The sequence below is a fragment of the Canis lupus genome, chromosome 16 (genome assembly GCF_011100685.1).
Source record: "Canis lupus familiaris isolate Mischka breed German Shepherd chromosome 16, alternate assembly UU_Cfam_GSD_1.0, whole genome shotgun sequence".
NCBI classification, from domain to species: domain Eukaryota; kingdom Metazoa; phylum Chordata; class Mammalia; order Carnivora; family Canidae; genus Canis; species Canis lupus.
The window spans coordinates 4,740,932-4,768,766 of NC_049237.1; the positions used below are offsets into that span (position 1 = coordinate 4,740,932).

General features: G+C 39.5%; 1 long non-coding RNA gene across 1 annotated transcript; it reads right to left on the reverse strand.

Annotated features, from left to right (window-relative positions):
* Positions 1 to 1,467: 1,467 nt before the first annotated feature.
* On the reverse strand, positions 1,468 to 27,616 carry LOC119869522. The gene is made up of 4 exons (XR_005371041.1): positions 27,493 to 27,616; positions 12,092 to 12,246; positions 2,816 to 2,907; positions 1,468 to 1,858 (listed from the first exon to the last, which is right to left on the reverse strand). It is a non-coding gene; the product is annotated as an uncharacterized LOC119869522 (long non-coding RNA).
* Between the last annotated feature and the right edge of the window lie 219 nt (positions 27,617 to 27,835).

Below are 27,835 nucleotides of genomic sequence, written 5' to 3' on the forward strand. Positions count from 1 at the left end.
GAAGATTTTTGTTTTTAAGTCTCTTGATTTGCATGAATTTTCTGCCTCTTTAATTTAAAATAATTAAAAAGTAGGCTTAATTAGAAAGAAGAAAATCCTGGGTCCCTGGGTGGGGCTCAGTGGTTGAGCATCTATCTGCCTTTGGCTCGGGGCATGACCCCGGGGTCCTGGGATCCAATCCCATATCCCATATCCCCTGCAGGGCGCCTGCTTCTCCCTCTGCTTGTGTCTCTGCCTTCTTTCCATGTCTCTCATGAATAAATAAATAAAGTGTTTTTTAAAAAGACTCTGGTTAAAAAAGAAATGCCTGGTGGAGCTCCAGCCCCACTACAGCTACTAAGTATTCAAGCCTTAGAAAACTGGCAAAACCATTCCCCCGTGCAAGAAATGATATAATAAAATGATAAGGGATGCCTGGGTGGCTCAGTGGTGTAGCACCTGCCTTTGACCCAGGGCATGATCCTGGGATCGAGTCCTGCAACCGGCTCCCTGCATGGGGCCTGCTTCTCCCTCTGCCTGTGTCTCTGCTTTTCTCTCATGAACAAATTAAATCTTAAAAATAAAAATAAAAATAAAAAATAAAAATGATAAATCCGAAGTAGTTATGTTTGTTTTGCGCCCAGGATGAGGCTGCAGCAGCAGCAGCAGGGCGGGAGCCGGAGCGCGTGCGCAGGTGACCCAGGGCAAGTGGCCAGGGGGAGCCTGCGTGCATGCGCGGCCACGGGCCTCCAGCAGTGTGCAGGCTCCAGGCCCTGCGCAGGTGGGAACTGTCAGCTGATGGGAGCGTCGTTCCTCCAGGGGCCTGGGAACGGAGTGAGCCTGGGGGAGCTCTGGGGCAAGAGACGTTTGCAGTTGAGAGTCGCTGAGGCCTTTCTCTTCTGCTGGAGACACTCCTGCCAGGTGTGTGGAGCAGGGGGTGGCCGGGGAGCGTGGGGTCTGCTGTGTGGTGGTGCCTTTGAGTGAGAGGTGGGACAGGTCTGTGATGCGGAAGGTAGGGGTCAGCTCCTGACTGGACCTACCCCCCACCCCAGGGCCTTCGGGGAGGAGACCAGTTTGTTACTAGATGATTCGTTGGTCTTCTCTTTTTGGGAATGGAAGGTGCGAAGGGGTCTGCGTGGTGACAGAGGATGGCCTAGTATAGTCGCTGAATGTGGAGTCAGGTGGCACAGGCCTCTCTGGCAGCCTGCCTGCCCCCCAAGCATCATCTGGCAGCTCTGAGACCTGAGGCTCAAACTTACTCCTTTCCTATTAACCTACCCTGGGCAACCCAACCCAGCCTCAGCTGGGACACCCAATTAGAACCTTGGCCAGGTTTCTGCAATAAACACTTCTGATTAAAAAAAAAAAAAATTGGAAGCAATTATTTATTTATTTATTTATTTATTTATTTATTTATTTATTGCCTCTGAGTAAAATAGACTCAAGTGCCCTTCCCCTCTGCCGGAAGGAGGAAGGGCAAAGGTCACCTATGAGCGCAGTACAATAATTGTGTTAGTCTAAACATAAACGCTTAGACTGCTGGTAAACCAATCTGAGCTACCAGTCTCTGGCATTTCCATCCCGGGGAACCACAGTGATCAACAGCAAATTGTCATTGAACAGTTGTTGTCAGGAGAGCATTAGCAGCAGCTGTTGGAATTAGGCAACCAAATCTGGCCTCTTGAGAAAGCTGGTCCAGGTAGAATCAACAAAGTTTGTAAGTAAAATGGTTCTGAGCTCTGAGGTTGCATGAGAACTGAACCAGGTTGCACGTGTGGTTGGATAGGGGCAATTGAACACCCCAAGGAAGTGGCAGGGAGGGGACCTAGGTGAAATCTCAGGAAGGTCCCTGAGCTTTGAGAAATTTCTTCGGGGAGATCTGTGCAAGGTTAAAAAAAAAAAAAAAAAAAAGTTGGTAATTTGACTTTACAGGCATTTACTTTTCTGTGTTGGCTGTTATAAGCAGCTGCTTTTGTCTTGTGTGTGTTACAGATAAATACGATGATTACTGAACTATTTCTAAACAAATACTTCTGAGTTGCTGGGTTGTCTTTCCTCCATGTAATCATAATATTGGCCTTGTATAATAGAGTTGGCTATAAAAGGCAAGCTCTGTTGAATTTGTTAATTCCCTTTGTTATCTGAATCTGAAGCTAGAAGGTGTTGTCCCCAAGTATTTGGAGGTATCTTGGTAACAGTCACGTAAGAAACTGTAGTTGTGGGGGAAGTAATTTTTCCACTGAATTATCTTTACTAAAATGACACCTCTTAGACATGGTGACATGCTGTGCACGTCCTCCTCCAGGTGTGAAGGGCTCGTCCTTTGGGCTGCTGGGAGAGCTGCCTGATAAAAACTTGTGGGTGTCTGCTCTTGCAAAGGACCGCCTCAGCCTCATTTTTGTGTATGCCTACCCTTGAAGACTGACCAAAGGGCAGGCATGGAGGCTCCTTCAAGAGACCCAGTCTCCTACTCCCAACTCTGGATAGTTCCAAAGGGCCACTCCCAGCTGCAAAGCTCTCTGGAAACCTGTGGAGACCTTTGCTGGAATTGTAGCCTCTCTCCAATCCGCCTTTCCTTCTCTCCCTTCCATAGACAATGATCTCAAAAGCATTACTTAATAAATGCCATCCCCTGAGCACTGGATGTTATTTCTATATGTTGGCAAATTGAACACCAATAAAAAATAAATTTATAAAAAAAAAAAAATGCCATCCCCTTCATGGTCATCTCAGCTTCAGTCTGCTTCCCAGACAACACAGCCTGTGACACTGTGTGCCAGGCATGGTGCATCACAGCAAACACGAAGGTGAGATTTTGGAGCGATAGAAAACTCACCTGACGTGTTTCCTTGACAAGGATCACAGTCCTGGGATGCCGGAGGTTGAATGACTCAGTTGCCTCATGTATTTTGTCCATTTTTATGGTTGCTGGAAGCAGGAAGGGACATGTAATATTGGTTATACTATCATGGCTGAAGTGGAAGTGCAAAGGCACTTTTCTGTTATAAAAAAAGATAAAAATGGCAGACTCAAGTCAGGCATAAAGTTGGTCACTGACATCTACCTTGGGCTAGTATTTCTAATTGGATAATAGAGATGACTTCTTAAGATTTAAGAGAAAATGAAATTACTGAGTAAAGCAAACATCATTCTGGATAAACCACCCACAGGTATCCTTTGCCTGTTTAATTGAGCTAATGGGTATCCACAGAAATGATTTTGGTCTTAAAATCTCAGTAGGGGGATGCCTGGGAGGCTCAGTGGTTGAGTATCTGCCTTTGGTTCTGGGCATGATCCCGGGATCCTGGGATCGAGTCCCTCACAGGCTCTCTGCAGGGAGCCTGCTTCTCCCTCTCTTTCTATGTCTCTGCCTCTCTCTGTGTGTCTCTTATGAATAAATAAAATCTTAAAAATAAATAAAATAAAATCTCAGTAGGGACAGATAACCTTCTGATAATTACATGTAAGTAGAGTTAGATTTTTTTAGTCCTGCCCTTTTTCCCCAATAGGCTCTTGTAAAACCACCTCTTGTGTTCTGACTTGCTTTTCTTTTATTGACTTCCGTACTAGCTTTGCTCCATCTGTCAGGTCACTGCATCTACTATATAAATTATGAAAACTCACAGATGCCCTATATATTTATTTAGAGTTCTGTCATTAAGATCCATGTTCTAGCTCCTCTGACCCCCCAAAACCAAGTGCTCATATTCCTGTCCTAGTTATTTTTCCTTTTGATCTTTGTTTCTTTTTTCTTTGCATCAGCATACACATCGGTAGGACAAGGAAGAGACTGTTTCTTGTCTCTGAAAATGGAAAGTGTCATGTATCCTCCCCACTGTGGAAGCTACAATATCTAAAATTATCTTCCCAAAAACCCATATCATTTATGGTGTACCTGAATAAAATAAAAGGGGAAAATAACATTTGGTAAATGTGTTCCATATTAAGATAAAGTCTATTGGTTGAACCATTTTTTTTAATGCATTCCTTTAAGAAACTCAAATTGATTATATGAGGCCATATTGACTGAGTAATTTTATTTTCCATCTCCAACTTGTGCAATTGGAGACAATTAACTGTATGGAGAAAGATATAGATGCTAATGCACTACTCTGATACTGTCATGGCACCAACAAAACAAAACCATTTTTTCCTGGAAATGCCTGTGTAAGAATGGGTCACGTCATAAGGATGGACTTCCTGATGTACTAAAAATATATCTCTGGCAAGATTGCTAAGCTCCAGGGGCTGTCAGAGGAAAATCTTTTGGGTTATTAGTTGTTCATATTCTGACAGTAAAAAGTGTTCTCTTGAGACTTAGGGAATTCAGTGTGAGTCTGACATCACAGGACTGGATTTCTCTCCCTTAACAGACCCCGCCTGTCCCCTATGAGAAGTCAATCTTTTTTTTTTTTTTTTTTTTTTTTTTTAAAGTTTAAGATCTTTTTTTTTTTAATTTTTTTATTTATTTATGATAGTCACACAGAGAGAGAGAGAGAGGCAGAGACATAGGCAGAGGGAGAAGCAGGCTCCATGCACCGGGAGCCCGATGTGGGATTCGATCCCGGGTCTCCAGGATCGCGCCCTGGGCCAAAGGCAGGCGCCAAACCGCTGCGCCACCCAGGGATCCCCGAGAAGTCAATCCTTAAGACAGGGGAGGGAAACATGAAGAATTGTGATTATATATACCACTATGTTTTCCCCACAATAAGAGGACTCATCCTCCTTTTTAAATTTCTTTTGGCACTTTTAGAATTTTATAAATGATGTCGTAACTGTAGCTTTATGATACAGATTTAGAAGAATGTTGTGATTTCTAATTTATTCCTTAGGGTAAGAATGTTGTTTTAGTGTTTTTATTTAATTACAATCCACTTACACAAAGTTGGGATACCATATGAGTTTCAGATGAGGAAATGCCACCGACATATTCTAGTTGATCCATAGCAGTATTATAAAATTAAATATGCTGTATGCCTTACCTGAGCTCTCACCACCACTAGTATTAAGTGAAACACACCCACCTTGCAAATCTGGAAAGAAAGTCTGTGTTTTGACAGAGTTCAGTGAGAAGGAGCATCTTGCCTTAGCATTAAATGGTGAACCGACAGCTCTTAGAGAGAAGCAAATGCAATGAGGCCCAAGCCAACAAGGTCTGGGCACTTGCAGAGGGAAGGAGAGGCAGGAATTCTAGGTTGATAGGAATGCAATATGGGCTCACTGTCTGGGGAAAGGGAATTAGTACCATGAGGACCAATCTGCTTTCTAAAATTCTCAGGATGCGTGACCTGAGCAGCTGCACAGATTTGTACCTACAGAAAAGCTCCCTGCACAGCTACCACTGTGTGGGTGTGGGTGTGTGTTTGGAGGAGGGCTAGTCCATGCTCTGCTCATGAAGCTGTATACCCAGCTTGGGGCGGTCTCCATCTGAAGGAGAGGACAATTTCAAATTCATACCAAGTTATCATATGCAATAGTGGAGGCAGCCCTGTCATCTTCTCCTTACCCTTCCTCTCTCCTTTCCTTCTTTTCCTTCTGCCTTTCCTGCCCTCGTCCTTCTTTCCCCCTGTCTGTCCCGTTTATCAATCCTATTTCCTTCCTTATCCTCCTTCAGATGCTAAAGGGAGCATTACCTGGATATGCTGAGAAGTTGACTTTATTAATGAATCAGAGAAAAAAGAATAATAAAAAACAAGGCTTCTGGGGGCATCTGAGTGGCTCAGTGGGTTAAGCATCTGCCTTTGGCTCAGGTCATGATCCCAGGCTCCTGTTCAGCAGGGAGTCGGCTTCTTGCTCTCCCTCTGCCCTTCCCTGGCTTCTGCTTGCATGCTCTCTTTCTCTCTCAGATAAATAAAATCTTTAAAAAAAGAATAAGGCTTCTGGGGGAGGGAATGAGGAGGGAGGAATAGATAGGGTGTATTAAAATCTAGATCTGGGGATTTGGAATGGGTCCGAGTGTTTTGAGTGGACTGACATCATGGTAAAAAAACAATATTGGAGAGAGATTTTTCTAGCAAAGGTATCAAGAGTGACTTAGACCAAGAAGAGACTAGAGAGACTCATTTCAGTTTCTCATGAATGACTGAAATTGCAAGAAAATACCCATAAGGAAAGAAAGAACAGCTGAACTGCACTGGACCAAACAGAACTGGTCAGGACTACACTCAGGAAAATCAAGTGAGGGTCAGTGGGACAAGGTTATAACAAAAATCCAGTGACTGAATTCTGTAATAGAACATGTGTTGTTTTACACTGTTACTGGACTTTAGTTAACTTGGAACAACTCCCCACATGAGCATGTTAAACAGGTATGGAAACAAAAACAGAATATTGCAGAATACTGGAATACCGAGTAATATTTGTGTGAATTAGGAGTACTATTAATTCCTTCCTAATTAAAAGAATGCCAATTGACAGGTTAATGGGGCAAAGGAGTAAGTAACTCAGATCTCTCTTTCAATTACAATTTCTTGTTACAAAAATTCTAATGGCAAGAGTAAAGTGAAAATTTTAGCCTCATGTGATTTAAAAGTTAGAATTCCAAGACTCAATTTTGGCAATCTGTTTCCAGCATTTTATACATGTTCTTTAATTTTATTCTTTTTCCTTATAATGAGCACACAATTAACTGAGTATTCAACTGGAGCTAAAAATTCACCATTTTTAATAGCCAGTTATTTCAATCTTTGTCTCAGTTTTATGAAGTTTAGGAGACCTCAGTTCATCACGTTTTCTACTTATCACTTTATTCTTTTGGTAAATGAATAAGGGCGAATGCAATAAATTAGTCAAATAATGAAGGAACACCACTGTGAAAATTGGCAACACTGACAAAACAGAACTGTTGGCTGTCAGGCAGTGCCAACGTAGCTCAGAATTCTTGTTTTTGAGATAATGCATGGACTAAATTCAGAGCATTGCTGGAAGTGGTTTATGGATACCAGTGCATAATAATGTGAACTAAGGTTAAAGTTTATGAAAGATGGACATACAAAATTAAAGGCCCACCCACAGTTTTTAAAACCACCCTTCCAATGAAGTTTGTAATAGTGTCTCTGTGAAGGTGATAGAGTCAGCCCACAGAAGAATCTAGAATATAAAAAGATAAGAAATATATTATTTTAAATATAGAAATTGTCATTATTTAGATTTGCCAATGCCATATACATATCCCAGGTTATATATAATATATATAAATTGGGATATAAATATATCACACATATATATAAAACATATAATACATATATATGTGGTGTGGTGTCTCTGAAAAATGACAGCAGTAATAGGGAAAATGCTCATCTGGAGTTAATCTTAACCATAAACAAGAACTGGTTCATAATGTAAAAGTGATAGGATCTTGTGGAAGAGTGACTGGCATTCTGGAGAGTCTTAAAGAAATTGAGAGTCATACAAAGAATTGTCAGATATGTGTAATAGACTTAAATAGTGCAGAGTTTGTGGTTCCATGAAAAATATCTGGGGTATACTTCTTGTCTCCTATAGTTTTTCTGCTTCCTTTTCCATGACAAAATAGTTCTGTTTTAAATCTTCAATTACCAGCCTTAACTCAAGAGTCCTTAATATACGACCAATGACAACCATAAACACTCATCTGAGATTCAGTCTCCTATCTTCAGTTGCTTTCTGCATTATTTAATGTATTGACAAGTGCGTGGATATTGGGCTTTGGAATAACAAGATTCAAATCCCAGCTCTGCTCTGCAATATGTTGACTGTGCAACCCTTGGCTAGTGAGTTAATTTCTAAGTCTCAGTTTCTTTATCTTAACATTGGACAATACACATACATCAAAAATCTTATGTGAAGATTAGTGAAATCATATATATATATATATGTATATGTATATATGTAATGTGTATATATGAGATATATATCTCATATATACACATTTATATATCTCAACTAGAATAACACCTAACATGGTATTCATTCATTGATTCATTGATTCATTGATTCATTCATTCAATGTGTATCTATTGCTTACTACATGCCAAATACCATATAGGCAATAGTGATACAAAGGTAGCAGGATGGGCACAGTCCTGCCTTAACAGGGCTTAGAGACTTAGAGGTGAGATAGGCAAGCAAGAAGAAAATCACTGTAGTGTATTAATGGGATGGCAGACTCTTAAAGAGCCTTAAAATGGCTCCCAAAAGCAATGAAGTCTGCACTAAGACTAAACTGGGAATGAGCCTAATGAAGCCAGGGGCCAAAGTAGGGCAGGAGGGAAGACAACGCAGAGGAGATAATATGTGTGAAGGCAAAAGAGCTACATTCCATGCCTGAAGAACCTCGAAAGTTTAATTCTAGAATACTGCGCGCCAAGTATAGAGTAGCAAAAGTTGAGGCTGCGGTAGGAATGGAAGAGTCGTATTAGGCAGGGATTTACAAAGGAATTTATACTTCATCCTGAAGCTAATGAAAAACCAGTAACATTTTGAGCAAAGGTGACATAATTATATACTTTTTAAAAAAAAATCAATATGGATGGAGCAGACTGATGGTGAGCACTATTGGAAGTAGGGAAATCAGCTGGTTTATATTTGGCCTCATTCACTGGGTTGCCCTTCACTGTTGGTTCTCACAGATAAATCCACCCATCCCACAGTTTGTTTGGTTATCTGCTAGAGTCCTCTAAAGACTTTCTGTACCAACTGAAAAAGAATCACTCTCAGATCATGAATTCTACAGAGTTGGACCAGAGGGCCGTATTTTACTTGCCGTTTTTGTATGGCATGTCTACACAAATTAAATTCATTTCCCTTCCTATTTCCTAAATACGTATTATCTAACCACCAGTAAAGCCACGTTGTGAGTCAGCTAGTTGTGGGTAAATCCTTCAGGTACATGGATGCGATAGTAAGATGCCTGATTCTGTTCTTTTAACATCCTCCTGTTTCCCCTAAATTGTTTAAGACTATCAAATTGCTTGAAATATTATGAAAACTACTTGACTTAAACTAGCTTAATTTTCTTCGATTGCTGCTGTAACCCTTCATACAGGTAGTTTCCTTGCCATTTTATCTCAGAGTCTGCAGCAGTAATCTAAGTAGCTAGAGGCAAAGTGGAGAAAATTGATGACTACAAATATATATCGGATAGAAAACAGGATTAGGTAATAGATTGGATATTGGGAAAAGGAAAGTTAAGTGGATAGAAAAGAAAATAATATAAAGAAATACCACTGTTCAAGGACTTAATAAATACTATTTGCTCATCTATATTAGGTCATAGAGAATTGGATGTCCTAACATCACATCACAGTCAATGCATGAGTTAGATGTTTCTTTTCTAATCATCTGACATCATATCCCTCTAACTGACTTCTTTTTTAAAATCTTTTTTTAAAGATTTATTTATTTGAGAGAGGGGAGGGGACCAGGGGAGGGGAAAGAGAATCTTAAGCAGATTCCCTGCTGAATGCAGAGCCCAACTCAGGGCTTAATCCCACAACCTCTGAGATCAGGACCCGAGCTGAAACCAAGAGTCGGATGCTTAACTGACTGCACCACCCAGGTACCCCTAACTAACTGCCTTCTATTCATGGTTCTTAAGAATCAACCAGTTTAGAAATAAGGCTCTCCTGGATCCTTACATCTTCTTTTTCCTATGCATTTATTTCCCCAGTGCATTGTTAACTCATGCTTGAATCAATAGTGTAATTTTACATTTGGTCTTCCTGGTTCAGCCAAGCTGGAAGCAAACCTGAAAAAAAAATTAGTAAAGACCCTACCACCCACTTTCACAAATCTTATAGATAATTCTGTTGAGACCCACAAAAGTTAAGTGTACTGTCTAACATCATACAACTAGTAAGTTCAAAAATGACAATTATAACCAAGGAAATCTCTGTGACAATGTGGTACCTTTTCTATCACACCCCACCTGTATATTATTCTGCTTTCAGATTTATCTTCTTCAGACACTAATTTCAACACCTCAGAAGCTGCCAGTGGCTCTCCTTTGTCTGAAAATACAATCCAAATTCCATCATCAAAGGCTCTCAATTATCTGGCCTTACCTAACTGGCTCTTATTTCCCCCACTCCCAATCTCAGCTCAGACCTCTACATGTCTCTTTCCAGAATCATTCTCTCCTGCACGCACCACACTCGTTAGAGGCTATAATATTCATTTAACATGCCTATGACTCTAAAATTCTATTTTTTAATCCTTAGCACAATCTATCCTTTCCTTTCAAGTCCATTGAAGCTCCTTTCATTTTCTCCAAAACAACATTCTTTTGCTTTCTCAGCAATAATTGATCTCTAATTGAATTACTGCTTATATTATACATTTGGACAAAACAGTGTTTGTACCTTGCTAAATACTTAATAGGAGTAAATAAGTTAAAAAAAAAAGGAGTAAATAAGTTGTCTCTTACAAATTATTTTTAAAATGCTTGAGGAGGGCAGTAATCACACCTGGCATTTCTTTTGTGTTCACGTTAGCAAACACAGTGCTCATCATTATACTACTCACCCAGCAAATACTTGTTAAATGAACAAAATGAATTTTCGCTGATATTGTTAAAGAGAAATATATTTTCAAAGCAACCCTCAATTTCTTGGCTTTTACTTGGGGTCTCAGCTCTCTGTCTCGCACCATCTACTGGCAGAAAATTTGCATTGCTGAGAGAGGGAACTAATTTTTTTTTCCCCCAAAGCAAATCCCTGTGTCAACTAAGAGCATACTTCTTACTATTCAAATCAAACCAGCACCTCAAACAATCTTATATACTCAAGAATCCCTGGATCCTAGAATTTATATTTGGCCCCATCAAGAAGTTGTTCTCTAACACAGAGAAACAGTTTTATTATAAGTATTTATATATTTTAAATTAAATTTGGGAAATTGGCTGCTACTTTGCTTGATTTAATTTTAGAATTTATAGATATTTGTAATATACAAGTTCATCATTTGAGTTTGGCTAAAGTGCCTGTGGTTATTTGTTAAAAATTGAGTATCAAGAGCTTATTTCACAGTGTATCTGAACAGTATTTCAATTTTAAAGGATATTCAAATTACATAGTTTCACTTTGCTTGCTTTTTCTACAAATATAATGCTCCACAATTCTGAGAACAATTTTAGAGAGTATTATAGACCATTAGGCCTAGAAGACAATGTTAGTGATCGTACAGTCCCAAACACAATTTTATACACAAGGCTATTCCATATAAATCAATCTCCCCCTCCCACTTAGAAATGAACAGTACAGGGTAACATAAGTGTATTGTCTTATTATGATTTTTCTTATTACTTTCTGATCGAGTAAAACTAAAGTTATTCATTTGTTTGTGAGATACCTTCTACATTTTTAACCACCTTAGAACTCTGCCTCAAGGCATCTCAAAAGCCAAGAGTGTCATCAGGAATCTTAACAGTATTGTTTGGGAATATAAGATCAAAAATAGCCAGAAAATACATAAAAGAACATTGCTGAAAAGCACAGAGAATCAGGAAGTACAAATTCCCTAGAAATTGAAATCCCCACCCATATGCCAAAAATGTTCCTTTTCCATATTTATTTTTCATTTTTTCTCACACACCTGATATCCTTACCTTATCAAGTAGCTAAACTTATTTAGTATCAGCTGCATTTTCACCAATCTCTCCTCCACTTCTGTAGTTTTCAACTTTTTTGTTTTCTTATTTATCTAATAGAAATCCTAGTAATGGTCCACATGGCCCCTGAGTCATTGTAAGATTTTGGTGGACTAAAAACTAATCAATGTGAACTATATGGAGAAGTTAAAAGTATATTAGAGCTTTAAGATGTTATTATCATTCCTCTCGTAACCACTAGTGACTTTGCTGTAAACCGGAAAAAAAAAAATTGTCTTTGTATACAAGATTATAGGAATACAGGGAATTATGGAAGAAAGGGCAACATTAAATCTGTCTTAAATCTGTCTGCTTGGCTGAAGCAAAAGGAGCAGAGAGGTGAACTGGAGGAAATCAGACAAACGTTGGTATTCAAGTCAGGAAGTTGAGGTGGCCTAGCAGGCCGCCTGGCTTGGCTGTTCCCAAACACGGGCCAGCTCTTGTTCTCCTTTGTTCTTTTTTTCAGTCCCAACTCAACTGACTTACCTCCCCGACTACTCCAGACGCTTTCTCTGTTGGTCTCCAGTGTCTTCAGAACTGAACACTTTTTCTCTTCTCCAAGTAACCTCCTCCCTTCAACCTACATTTCTGGGTTTATCTTGGATAAATAGGTCTCTCCATCCAGAGCCATTTGATTTCCCCTGGGGAAAGAGAGGACTCTTGTTTACCCACCACAATGAGCCAGATTTATATATATACACATAAGCCTCAGTGTGGTTATATGAAGGAGGTCACTCGTTGACCTAGCAAGGGGAATACTCTCCATCTAAGTGCGAGTGTGTATGTGTTGATGGAGTGTAGTGTACAAATCACAGGGTCCACAGGTGAACTACAGCAGTCATCAGCTGGTCTGAAACACTGGCCAGATTAAGTCGTGGATTAATCCTTACAGACAGAAAATAGCCTACTTTGTGCCTCCCAGTGTCAGAAGCCATCTCCTCACTGTTCTGCCCTGCAGTGGTGCTCTTGACAGAAGACACTTATTCATCCTATAGGAATCATGAAGCTAGCACTCCATGATTTTCTGTGGTTATTCTAGCCCCTTCTAAGCAACAAGATAATGAAATGAACCCTTTGATGTGCAGATGTGATGTGTAAATCTATAGGCTTTAAAGGTTTCCACTGACAGAACTGGAAGTGGTAGTGAATGTCACAAAGCTCAAGTTCAGCTCTGTGCTTAGGTAGGAATCACTTGGCACAGAGCAAAGAAGACAAAATGAAGATTAGATATAGATTTTTTTTAAAAGGCAAACACAGCCAGACATCCTGAAATCCCTATAACCTAAGAATTGAGCTTAGTGTGGATGCAAAAATAAAATTTGAATATTAAATCAAATATTTGTAATGTCTCGTTTCTTTCATAGTTTTAATAATTGAACACTGAGGTCCTAGGGAATTTCTCCAAATGTGAATAACTTAAATATCATTGACCTATTTTTTAAAAACAAAACACTAAAACTCAATGTTTTCTCTCTATTGCACATAGAATCACTATATTCGTGGACATCTTAATTTGGAGCTTTATGTCATCCACTTCATAAATCTGTTTTATGTATTTTTTAAGATTTTATTTATTTATTCATGAGAGACAGAGAGAGAGAGAGAGAGGCAGAGACACAGGCAGAGGGAGAAGCAGGCTCTATGCAGGGAGCCCGACGTGGGACTCAATCCTGGGTCTCCAGGATCATCCCCTGGGCTGAAGGTGGCGCTAAACCGCAGAGCCACCCAGGCTGCCCCTGTTTTATATATATATATTTTTTAAGATTTTATTTATTTATTTATGAGAGACACAGAAAGAGAGGCAGAGACATAAGCAGAGGGAGAAGCAGGCTCCATGCAAGGAGCCTGATGTAAGACTCGATCCCGGAAATCCAGGATCATACCCTAAGCCAAAAGCAGACACTCACCCTTGAGCTACCCAGAAGTCCCATAAATTTGTTTTTTAGATCAAGCCTGGAAGTGTTGATAATTTCTTGCTAGCAAGGTCAACTATCAAGGCGTAGTAATGACTGTTAAGAGGGTATTAGGCAAGTCAGATCAAGAGGAAGTATCTCTACAAACAAGGAACCAAGATCCCAAATATAATAGAAGATCCAAAAATATAAATCTGCTGTTAAAAAAGACGATTAAAATAATGGCAACAAATTTTCCAATTCACTGTACTTGCCCAGTATAAATAGAAATTATATGAAATAAGATAGAAGGTATATATTATCTGTCCTCTTCCTCTAAGTTCAATTTTTGTCTTTGAACTATGTTAAATTTGATTTCTTCCCTTTTTATCTTAAGGATGCATACTTTGTTCCACTCATGCTTTGAGCATCAAAAAAAAAAAAAAAAGACTTTATTCTGCAGCTTAAATGTCATTTTGCAACTCTAATAATCTAATTAGAAGAGTCTTCTTCTATTATTCCACAAAATCTGAATTCTTGGTGTATTTTTGTGATTTCTTCCTGAACTTTTCCATCCAACTGGAAATTGTTGCTTCCCTGAACATTTTCAAGAAGACTAACAATGTGCTGTTAACATCACTAACATTGAAAAAACAATGTATTATCTTTGAAAATGTTAAATTACTGGCACATACGGGGTATTTTCCCCATAATTTATACATTCACTCATTCCACAGACTGATGAAGTACATTCCAAATCCTTAATTTAGAACCAGAGAACCTGAAGATGTATCTGAAAGCACACACAGATATCCAGACCCCAGTTAAGAGACAATGCATTGCAGTTAAAGCTACTACTTTAGGGGCTTATTTGAGGACACAAATGCACCAATGATTCCAAAAAGATACGGCACTACCTCGTTATATCTTGGTCATTGAGATTATTAGAAGCATGCCTTTGGCTTTATTTCCTCCAAATAAAAATCATTTGAGTCTATAAAAAGACATTCGTGTAAAAAAATAAGGTAGAGAACTTGAGGGTGTGAGAATATGTGAACAGTCTACAAGGAGTCTCAAGTTGAGAATCTCTGGTCCAGTTCAAGATCTTGATTTCCCCTCCATGAAAATTCTAGTTTCTACCTCACACTATCTGCCTCTGGTTGCCCTGAATTGTATCCCGCCTGCTTTATTCCCCCCATTGCTAGCTTTCTCTCCAGTCAAAGTATTAATTTATTCAGCAGCTGACTAACTATGGGGTCTTTTCTGTATCCTTTATGTCTCCACTTAAATTGCTCAACATATGGAGCACATTTATAATCGTTGTTTCAGTCCCCAACTCTGCCAGTTCTGACATATGGATCAATTTCAATAGGTCCTTCTTCTTATTCATGTTTCCCTGACTGATGTGCTAAGATGATTGGATACCAGAGAGAATTTTCTCTTGTTTGGTGCTGAATATTGCTTTATTCCTGCAAGTACTCTGGAGCTGTGTTCTGGGCCAGTTATATTAGATGAAAACAGTTTGATCCTTTCAGGTATTGTTTTTTGGATTTGTTAGGTGGGGTAAGAGCAGTGTTGAGGATTAGAATCAAGGTTCAAGATACCCTACTACGGAGGCAAGACACTTCTGAGTACTCTCTCCAGTACCTTGTGAATCTAAGGTTTCCTATTTCCTATTGCTGGTGACAATAGGTAATATTCTTGGCTCTGAGTGCAAGGCACTGCCTCTAATCCTTTCACTGGCTTTTTTCTCTGGCCTTGGGTACTTCCCTTGTATGCATTTACTGATATCTTCATCTGGAATACACAGAGGGGAACCCTCTACAAATTTGAGGGTCCCTCTCTCTGTCTTCTTTGTGTTACTCTGTCCTACAAACTCTAGCCATCTTGATCTCCCTGGGCTCTTAGATAGGTCTCCTCAACTCAGGGACCCTGTCCTCGTGTCTAGCACTGGGACATGGGCATTCCAACCAGCAGCAAGCTGGGACAGTCCTAAGGCTCACTTCTTTTTTTCTCATCTCTCAATGATTGCTGTTCTTTGTTGCCTTATGTCCATTGTCTTAAAAACCATTGATTTACATATTATTTAGTTTTCTTGGTTTTTTTAGGTGGGCAGGTAACACTAGTCTTTATTATTCCATCTTAACTGGAAGTGGAAGTCTATTATCTTATTAAAAACTGAAGTAAAAAATAAATAAATAAATAAAAACTGAAGTCAATTAGAGTCTCGGAATCAAGGATACATAACAAAATAATTTTGTTCATAAATTGTACGTACTCCTCACTGCATCAATTAGTGTACAGGCTAAGATATTATAACAAGTGAATAAAAATTCATGCTCCACGAGGTCATTTAAGACATTGATTTAGGACATGCCTCTTTGAGTCCTGTCTCTAGCCAGCCAGCCATATTTCCTGCTAACGCTTTAGGATTTCAGTTACTAAAAGGAAGATGGGAAAAAATGATGCCAAGGACAATAAAAGTTTTGGCCACAAACACTAAGAAAATTAATGTAAGTGTCTAATATTCTGTGTATACTTTATTTTATCTTTTGTTAAAAATACCTAAAATGGTTTTAGAGTTTGGGGAGAGGTGTAATTTTAAAAACTCTCAGGATTATAACAAATAATTAACATACTCAAAGATTTTCAATTAATCTATACTTATTCCTCACTTGAGTTTAACACTAGGCTGCTTTGGGATTTTTCTAAAATTTTGTAAAATACTCATTTAAAATATAAAGTAAATGCTTCACTGTGAATTTTCTATATCTGTTGTGATTTTAAAAATAGATGAATGTGTAGGAATTCTCAACCTTCTGTTTTCTTTTGATATGCCATTGTACACTATTCATTGACTAAATTCTTCAGGCCTGGTAACCTAACAAGTAGCTTCTCTTATCACTAGGTCCTGGACAAAATGAATCAAAGCACGAAAACTCATATAAGGCTGATTTGGGTCCACTACCCTCTCATTAATTTGATGAATTATATGAATATTTCAAATGTCAGAAGACCTATATATGTAGGTATATTAGTCAACATAAGAAAACAATTTAAAGATACCTCATGAGTGTATGGAAAGAACAGTTCTATAGACAGACGGTACCCATGGCAGACAGAACTTTGATTTTCCTGTTACACGTTTGGAGAGGGCTCCCTGGCTGCATAACTGGAAACCTAAGGTTTGGTTCTTGTGCTTCCCTTCCACTCATGTCTTCTCAGTATCCAACCAAGGACTCCACTAGGTTCAATAACATCAGCACCTAGATTCAAGAAACCATTGGTCTTTTTTATTTTATAGAAAGCCTCCAAGGGCATTTTATCCCTTTTTTAATATCTTGAGAGAGCTGGTCAATTCATGGCAGCAGATTTCCACATTTTTAACTTTCTAACAGCACAGGGAAGGGAGGTAGTTCTCCTTTAAAAAAACAGTAGGATTTAAAACCAGAAAGGTGCACTTACAATTTTCTATTCTATCTCAAATTTATGAATCATATTTTTGTAAGAATGTAACTATGGCACTATTCTTAATATATGCTTTTAAAATCTCACAATGATGCTGAATTCTAAATGGAGATGTGTGTTTTAAAAGCTTTAGGGTCCAGGGTGGGGAGCTAAAATGGCCAGGGAGTAGAAGGACCCTAGGCTTGCCTCAACCCTCGAACACAGCTAGATAATTACCAAACCATTCTGAATACTCGAGAAATTGACCTGAGGACTCTTAGGACAACTGTACAATTAGAGGGAGAAAAGAGGCCACTGCACGAAACATAGGAAGTACAGAGAGATATCTCTCCTTGGGGGAGGGGGGAATGATCATAGATGCTGTAGAGAGGAGGAAGCCCTGGTTGCAGAGAAAAGACTAGAGAGAGTGGAGTGCACAGGGAGTAGCACAAGAGGAATACTTGCCCAGAGCCATGGGCTGGGAAAAGGAGAGGGGCTGAATTTCGTGAGTTTTTGCAATCAGTGGGATTCAAAGACTGGAGTTTCAGAGGTCTGCAGTATGGCTGTGATAGAGAGCTAAGGATGCCATCCTAATCCTGGAACAGAAGCAGGCAAACAATCCCAAGGCAGACTGCATGATCTGAGGATCGCTTATGGGGCACGAGGAGAGAGAGACTCTTCATACTTTTTGGAGCACATCTAATAGAGGTGGCATTGCCTCTCTGGGGACAAAAGAACCATTGGGTGCTATTTCCTTCCCCCACCCCTCAGCATGGGTGCAGAGACACCTGCCGAGGGCAGCTAACTCAGACATTGGTGGTTTAGCCTGCTTCCTCCTAATCCCATGCCCCTGCACTCTGGTGCAACTGCCCTTTTGGGTCAAACCTGCATCTGTCCCAGTGCAGGCAGACCTTTTCCCAAAGGTCAAGTGCAGGTCCCCACCATACCAGGTCCTAAAGTTTAGAATTTTAAAAGTCATCAGGCCTGACTAGTGCAGAGCCCAAGGTACACTTTGCCATTTGCTTGTCACCAGGCAAGCAAGTGACCCAGAGGCAGACAGTATGAAATCAGTTATCTGAAAAATGTGATGGTGTGTGCACCAGGGGAAACTGCTCACTCCTCTGAAAGTGCTCCCATAAGAGCACCAAGCAGAGACTCCTCTCTCCAGGGACAAAGGAGCTGGCTGGTGCTATTTCCCTCCCCGATGCCTCAGCATAAGCCAACTTCAGTAAAACAGCACAGCACCAACATTGGCTGCCTAACCTGCTTATACCAAGTCCTGCCCCCCTACACGCTGCTGGTACTGCTTTTCTAGGGCAAGTCTGCCTAACTATGAACACAGAGGGCCCCTCCCCAAGAAGACCAGCACAAACCCCTGCACAACCACATCTATTGGCAATAGAGATTTTCAAAGCTTCATTTCTAGTGGAAATAGCATGAGATCTCTTTTAGTGAGCAGACCAGAGTACACCTAGTTAAATCTCAGCACACTCTCAGATCCAAACATACCCCACTACAGGCAAGGAGAAACCCTGCAGAGGACTGACCTGAGCAACAGACAGAGCAGCCATAACACAGCAGCAGAGTGCACATAGCACACACCAGAGACACTTTCTGAAGCACCAGGCCCTGGACATTATATAACCTTCATAAAGCCATTACTCTCAGGATCAGGAACATAACTGGCTTTCCTAACACAGAAGAAGACAGAGACCTAGGCAAAATGCCAAGATGGAGGAACTCATTCCAAAATAAAGAACAGTAAAGTCATGACCAGGGATCTTGTTAAAACAGGTATAAATAATATACCTGATACAGAATTTAAAGCAACAATCGTAAGGATACTGCCTGGGCTTGAGAAAGGCATAGAAGACATCAGGAAGACCCTTACTGCAGAGACAAAGGAGCTAAAAATGAATCGGGCTTAAAAGAAAAATGCAGTAACTAAGATTCAAAACTGACTGGATGTAATGATCACAATGATAGAAGAAGCTGAGGAATGAATAAGTGATGTAGGAGACAGAATTATGGAAAATAATAAAGCCAAAAAAGGAGGGAAAGAAAAATCTTGGATCATGAAAGTAGACTTAGGGAACTTGATGGCTCTATAAAGCATAATATTTCTATCATAGGAGTCAAGAATAAAATAGAGAAAAGAGGCAGTAGGCTTATTTGAGGAAATGATAGCTGAAAACTTCTGTAATCTGGGGAAGGAAACACATATAGATCCAGGAAGCACAGAGAACTCCTATCAAAATCAACAAAAGCAGGGCAATGCCAAGACATATTGTAGTTAAATTTGTAAAATATATAGAGAAAAAATCCTAAAAGCAGAAAGACAAAAGAAGCCCTTAACTTACAAGGGAAGACCAGTAGGGTTAGCAGCAGATCTTTCCACAAAAACTTGGCAAGCCAGAAGGGAGTGGTGTGCTACATTCAACATGTTGCATGGGAAAATTTGCAGCCAAGAATACCCTATGCAGCAAGGTTATAATTCAAAATAGGAGAGAGAAAGAGTCTCTCAGACAAAAACTAAAGAGTTCATGAACACTAAACCAGCCCTGCAAAAAATATTAAAGAAGACTCTGAGTGGGAAAGAAAGACCAAAACCAACAAAGAGTAGAAAGGAACAGAAAAAATTTCCAGAAACAATAAACAAGTAATAAAATGGCGCTAAATACATATCTACCAAGAATCACTCTGGGGGGACTTTGGTAGCTCAGTCAGTTAAGTGTCTGCCTTCTGCTCAGGTCATGATCCCAGAATCCCAGGATTGAGCCCATGTTATGGTCCTTGCTTGGTGGGGAGTCTGCTGCTCTCTCTGCTCCTCTCCCTGCTCATGTGCTCCCTTTCTTTCTCTCTCTCTCTCTTGCACGTGCGCATAAGTAAAACCTTTTTAAAAGGTTTACTCTGATTGTAAATGGACTAAATGTTGCAATCAAAAGACGTAGAGTGTCAGAATGGATTAAAAAAAAAAAGACCCATGTATATGCTGCCTACAAGAGACTCATTTTAGACTTAAACGCTTGCAGATTGAAAGTAAGGGAATGAAGAAACATTTATCATGCAAATGTATGTCAAAAGAAAGCCAGAGTAGCAATACTTATATCAGGCAAACTAGACTTTAAGCCAGACTGTAATAGATGAAGAAGGGCACTATATCATTATAAAGGTGACTGTCCAACAGGACGAACTAACAATTGTAAATACTTATGCCCCCAACTTGGGAGCACCCAAGTATATAAAACAATTAATAACAAACATAAAGGAACAATAAATAATAGTAGGGGACTCTATTACCCCACTCACATCAATGGATAGATCATCTAAGCAGAAGATTCACAAGGAAACAATGGCTTTGAATGACACGCTGGACCAGATGGACTTAACAGATATATTCAGAACATTTCAGCAGAATACACATTCTTTAAAGTGCACATAAGACAGTATCCAGAATAGATAATATACTAGGTCTCGAATCAGCCCTCAACAAGTACAAAAAGATTGAGATCACACCATGCATCCATTATAACTACAAAATTATGAAACTTGAAGTCAATCACAAGAAAAAATTTGGAAAGACCATAAGTACATGGAAGGTAAAGAACATCCTATTAAAGAATGAATGGGTCCACCAGGAAATTAAAGAGATTAAAAATACATTGGAAATGAATGGAAATGAAAACACAGTGATCCAAAACCTTTGAGATACGGCAAAAGCAGTCCTAAGAGAAAACTATATAGCAACACAGGCCTACCTCAAGAAGCAAGAAGAGTCTCAAGCAACTAACCTTTATACCTAAAGGAGCTAGGAAAAAGAACAAATGACACCTAAAGCCAGAGGCAGAAGAAGAGAAATAATAAAGATTTCAGCAGAAATAAATGTTATAGAAACAAAATAAATCAATGAAACCAGGAGCTAGTTCTTTGAAAGAATTAATAAAATTGATAAACCCCCTAGGCAGACTTATCAAAAGGAAAAAAAGAAAACACCCAAATAAATAAAATCACAAATGAGAGAGAAGTAACAACCAACACTACAGAAATACAAATATAAGAGAATATTATAAAATAAATGATATGAAAACAAATTGTGCAATTTGGGAGAAATGGATAAACTTCTAGAAACATAAACTACCAAAATTGAAACAGAAAGAAACAGGAAACTTGAACAGACTGATAACCAGCAAAGAAATTGAATCAGTAACCAAAAATCTCCCCCAAAAAACAAAAGTCCAACTCCAGATGGCTTCGCAAGGGAATTGTACCAAAGATTTAAAGAGTTAATACCTGTTCTTCTCAAATTACAAACAATAGAAATGGAAAGAAAACTTCCAAACTTATTCTATGAGTCCAGCATTACCCTGATTCTAAAACCAAAGATTCTACTAAAAAAGAGAACTACAGGGGCACCTGATGGTTCAGTCAGTTAAGTATCCCACTCTTGGCCTCAATTCAGGTCATAATCTCAGGGAGGAGATCCAGCCCTCCAGAGATTCTCTCTTCCTCTCTCCCTGCCCCCCACTTGTGTTTATGCTTTCTCCCTCTCTCTCTCTTAAAAAAAAAAAAGATAACTACAGGCCAATATCTCTGATGAATATGAATGCAAAAATTCTCAACAAAATGCTAGCAAATAAAATCCAACAGTGCATTAAAAGAATCATTCACCGCTATCAAGTGGGATTTATTCCTGGGCTGCAGGGGTGGTTCAATATCCACAAATCAATCAACATGATACATCACATTAATAAAAGAAAGGATAAGAAAACCATATGATCCCCTCAATAGATGCAGAAAAAGCATTTGACAAAGTATAATATCCATTCATAATAAAAATCCTCAACAAAATAGGGATAGAGGGAACATACCTCAACATAATAAAAGCCATATACCAAAAACCTACAGCTAATATCATCCTCATTGGGGAAAAACTGAGAGCCTTTCCTCTAAGATCAGGAATAAGGGATGTCCACTCTCACTACTGTTGTTCAATGTAGTATCGGAAGCCCTAGCTTCTAAAAGCAGACAACAACAACAACAAAAATAAAAGGCATCCAAATCAGCAAAGAAGAATCAGCACATCACCAAAGAAGAAATCAAATTTTCACTATTTGAAAACAACATAATATTTTTATAGAAAACCCAAAAATCTCCATTATAAAATTGCTAGAACTAATATATGAATTCAGTAAAGTCACAGGATACAAAATCAATGTACAGAAATCTATTGCATATCTATACACCAAAAATGAAGCAACAGAAAGGGAAATCAAGGAATTGATCCCATTATGATTGCACCAAAGACCATAAGATACCCAGGAATAAACCAACCAAAGGGAAAAAGATCTGTACTCTTTTCCTCTTTGGTTGAAAACTACAGAACACTTAAGAAAGAAATTGAAGATGATGCAAAGAAATGGAAAAAAAAAACATTCCATACCCAAGGATTGAACAAGCAAATATTGTAAAAATATCTATACTTCCCAAAGCAATCTCTACATATCATGCAATCCCAATGGAAATACCACCAGCCTTTTTCCCAGAGCTGGAACCAACAATCCTAAAATTTGTATAGAATTGCAAAAGATCCCAATAGCCCAAGCAATCTTGAAAAACAAAAAGCAAAGCTGGAGAGTCATCACAGTCTTGGACTTCAAGTTATACTTCAAAGCTGTAATGATCAAGACAGTGTGGTACTGGCACAAAAACAGACACATAGGTCAATGGAACAGAATAGAGAACCCAGAAATGGAAACTCTATGTTGACAAAGCAGGAAGAATATTCAGTGGAAAAGAGACAGCCTTTTCAACAAATGGTGTTAGGACAACCAAACAGCCACATGCAGAAGAATGAAACTGGACCACTTTCTTATATCATACACAAAAATAAATTCGAAGTAGATGAAAGACCTAAACGTGAGACAGGAATCCATCAAAATCTTAAGGACAGCAACCTCTCTAACATTGGGCATAGCGCTTCTTACTAGATACATTTCCTGAGGCCAGGGGAAACTAAAGCAAAAATAAAGTATTGGAATATCCTCAAGATTAAAAGCTTCTACACAGTGAAGGAAACAATCAACAAAACTAAAAGACAACCTATGGATTGGAAGAAGATATGTACAAATGACATATCTGATAAAAGATTAGTATCCAAAATCTATAAAGAACTTCTCAAACTCAACACCTAAAAAATAAATAATCCAGTTAAGAAATGGGCAGAAGACATGGATAGACATTTTTCCAAAGAAGACATCCAGATGGCTGACAGATGCATGAAAAGATGCCCAACATCACTCAGAATAAGAGAATACAAATCAAAACCACAATGAGACACCACCTCACACCTGTCAGAATGGCTAACAGTAACAACACAGGAAACAACAGATGCTGGCGAGGATGTGGAGAAAGGGGAACCCTCTTACACCGTTGGTGGGAATGCAAACTGGTGCAGCCACTCTGGAAAACTGTATGGAGTTTCTTCAAAAAGTTAAAAATAGAACTACCCTATGACCCAGCAATTGCACTACTAATTTTACTCATAGAATACAAAAATACTGATTCAAAAGGATATATGCACTCTGCTGTTTAAAGCAGCATTGTCAACATTAGCCAAACTATGGAGAGAGCCCAAATGTCCAATGACCGATGAATGGATAAAGAAGATGTGGTATATGTATACAATGGCCATAAAAAAGAATGAAATCTTGGGGCACCTGGGTGGCTCAGTCAAGCATCTGCCTTTGGCTCAGGTCATGATCCCAGGATCCTGGGATCAAGCTCCACATCAGGCTCTTGGCTCAGTGGGGAACCTGCCTCTCCCTCACCTACCTACTCCTGCTTGCTGTCTCTCTCAAATAAATACATAAAATCTTAAAAAAAAAAAAAAAAAAAAAAGGATGACACCTTGCCATTTGCAGTGACACGGATTGAGCTAGAGAGTATTATGTTCAGCAAAATAAGTCAAAGAAAGACAAATACCAAGTGATTTCACTCACATGTGGAGAGTAAGAATCAAAACAAATGAACACAGAAGGGATAAAAACTCTTAATGATATTGAACCAACGAGGGTTGCTGGAGGGGAAGTGGGAGGGGGATGGGATAAATGGGTCATGGGCATTAAGGGAGGACACTTATTGTGATGAGCATTGGGTGAGGTATGGAAGCGTTGAATTAACTATATTGTACACCCGAAACTAATATCACACCGTATGTTAATCCCTGAAATTTAAATAAAAACTAAAAAAAAAAAAAAAAGACATTTCTCCCAGAATGTTCTTGGGCATACTAGAACAGGGGAGGGCAGAAGCCTTGAAAGATAAAATTTCTTCATAATACAAGATGGAGAGGTGCCAGGGGGTGTCAGAGAGAAACTCTGGAGTTGAATTCTTATGAGGAAGAATATAACTAAGGAAGTGGATGGTGGATATAAAACTAACAAACTAAATCACTGAAATAAAATTTTGTACTTACTTGATACGCTTTAGGTCTGGGGGAGGTACAGGAGAAGGACATTTTAAAGTTTGTGGAGGGGGAAATAAGTTTGCTCTGTCGTTGTAAGCTTTCTGTGGCAGAGATCTTGAATGATTAATAAAGAATAGTCACCACCTGGATTTAGGGAATTTAAGCAATAGCATAGACACATCCCCTTGCCACATGCTAGCTAAGTCCATTTCCAATGTAATTCAGGCCATTATTATAGCTAAATACTGTCAAGATAAGCTGTTTCATGTCCCGTGAGAGTGAGCGTACACCGGCTTGTTAGGAGACGAAACTGCCTCAGCTTTATATTTCACATCAACTTTTTGTACCTCTGTATTGTAAACCCCTAAGGGTCTCCACTCTTCCAATTTTGTATGATTTTCACATCAAACCAGACTTACATTTACACATGAGTGCAGCAAGGCAATAGCACCTAATGAGCTAAGCCTTAGCTTTGAAATCTGCCATCCTGGCTCCTGCACTTACAAACTCTGTGATGTTGGATAAATTACGTAACTTCTCTGATGCTCCATTTCTATTATCAGTAAAGCAGGGGTGATAGTCGTTCAGTAAGTAAATAAATATTAACTGAGTGCAGGTCTGTGTTGGATACTAGAGAAGGAACAATCAACAGAATAGATATGCCTGCTTACCCTGAGAACTCTATAAGTGGGCCGGTTGTAGCATCAGATTTTGTTTCTTTAAAAGGATTTTATAAATCTTAAAGTGACACAATAGGCAGAAAATTCTTAGCAGAGTGACTGGTATATAATTGTTCAAAAACATGCTGTTTTAATGTGGGTTTTTTTAATCCTTTAAAATTTCATGTTATTTACATTCATTTAACAGAGAGCGTTGTGTTTTGATCACTACTTCCTTCACATGGCTAAAAAAAAAATAGCTACTTCTATAACATTGGTTTCAGACGTACCAAGGAAGCCCATATAGAACTAAAATACTCTTACCGCTTGATGCTAGACCTTAACAAACGTTCCAAACCCAAAATCACATCTCAGTTATGGGCAACAGTATGTTCTGGGGGAGTAAGTGAGCTACATACTAGAGGGAAGATGTGTTTAGCTTAGGTTTTGGAGAAAATTGAAATTAATACATTTTATAAAGTGAAATACTGTGGAGCTTGAAGGTATGTGTTTAAATATGAATCAAGTTGTATGTTATGACTTGAGAGGCATCTCAAGCTTATTCTTTTTTTTTTTTTTTAAGATTTTATTTATTTATTCATGAGAGACACAGAGAGAGAGAGGCAGAGACACAGGCAGAGGGAGAAGCAGGCTCCATGCAGGGAGCCCGACGTGGGACTCGATCCTGGGTCTCCAGGATCAGGCCCTGGGCTGAAGGCGGCGCTAAACCCCTGAGCCACCCAGGCCGCCCCATCTCTAGCTTATTCTAAACGTGTGCTGCCAGGAGACAGGATACCTAGTTGCTTCCAAATACTGGAATTTTTACTAAGGTTTTTGTAGATATTCAAAGTAAAGGACTGAACTTGGGGTGGAGTAATGATTAGAAACCAACACATTCATTGAAGTCGAGTCTGTGTCTTTCAACCATAAATGCAAATTGTGAACCATCACTGCTTCCCCCACCAAGCCGCTGTCATGTTAAACTCTCCCCAGTCATCTGGAATGCAGTTCACAAAAACTGTAGCATAAATAACCACATTTACATTTAAGTTGTTACTTTTCAGCTGAGGAAAGCGACCACAAGTGTGCCTCTACCTCTTTACACTGACTGGCAGAGAGACACAACAGAGACATCATCACTGTCCCAAAGGCAGAGCACGGTCAAGTTTAAGCTTATTTGAGAAATTTACTTTGAATATGGTTACCCAACCAATGCTTTTTTTATCTAGTTTACTAGGTCAGGATTTCAGCTTTCTTATGAGCACTCAGAGGGATTTCTGAGACAGTAACTGAGTATACAAGTATTTCCCCCCAGGACATTGCCTAGCTTTCCTGTAATTAAAGCTGATTCTTTTTTTAAAGGGAGAATCATATTTCTGATTTTATATTTTCCTGCATCAAAGAAGGGACGTATAATGTTTGTCTTCCACAGGGGAGCATAAGCGGAGAAGTAAACACAGGGAAGGCTTTACATCCCAGCCCCTGGGAGAAATTCAGCAAGGGCTGTGAATAAGGGGGTCAGTCATTTAAAGGCTGAAGCCACCCAGGAATTAATTACATCCCATGTAAGCAAGCTATCTGGCTGCTGCCGCGGTGTTTCATTATCTCTTGGTGCATCTTCCTAATGCAACTGAATTAAGAATATCGTTCCGTATCCAAACATTCCAGGTGGGAAGAAGTGCTCTTAACGATTCTTCTTTTCTCTCTTCAGCTCTGCTGTACCTGAAGGATGCATGTGGCAGCAGTGTCAGGCCACATGGTGATTCTCCGTGATGGCATTCCTCCCTTAGATGGGTAGATATATAGGGAGGAGATAGAGATCAAGCTTTGAAAAGCACCCCCAAAACCTTAAAAATCAGTGAAGCGGGGGCAATATGCAACCCTCCGGCAATATCTCATAAAATCAGCTCAGAGGCTTCTGGTAGATGTGCTGACACTGTCCAAAGAGTTGAGGTTCAGATTCCCTCCGAGAGAAATGTGATGTCCGTCCTTAATGCTGGATAACTAATTACTGTATCATGGAATCAACCGAAAACAAGTTATGCTGGAAAGAAATGGAAGAAGCCCTGAGGACATAGATCCATGGGAGTAGCAGCACAGAGAGCCTTGTGCCTGCTTCACAGCAGGTGCTAGCCTCACACAGGTGGCATCCAGAGAGAAAGCACGCGCCACAGGTGAAGGCTTGAGCTGGTGGTGGGCATAAATCTAGCATACCCTCTACTCTTTTTGTGACCTTAGGTAAATTGCTTATTCCTGTAAACTCCACCTTGCTCATCTCTGCCATATGGAAATTAAACCTACTTCAAGTGGCCATAGCCCTTTGAAAGAGGTGATGCTTAAGAGATCTGTAAATAATTAGCCCCCAGATCGTGTTAGTTGCCTTCATTAGTGTTACTCTTGGTGGGGGGAGGGAGAAGCACTCACCAGAGATGCTGGGTGTAGCTCTCGCGGAAGGGGAGGCTCCTCAACACCCCTGAGGCCCTCCAGTGATCTCTGCAGTCCTCAGAAGACTAATGTCTGTACTCTAGCTCAGAGCAAGAAGGATGGCTAGCCCCAGCCTATTAAATGCTCCGATCCCCACTCCGATTCATAAGAAAAGCCCATCAGGATTTTTTACCCAGAAAAAAAATCTGGATCTCATCCAAGCACCCAAAGTTTTGGTTCTCCCTTTTTCAATTCATAAAATGTGTTTAATGCTTATTTAATGGCAGAGCTGAAAAACACTACAAATTGGCCCAGAAATTGAGAACTATGAATGCACCATGTA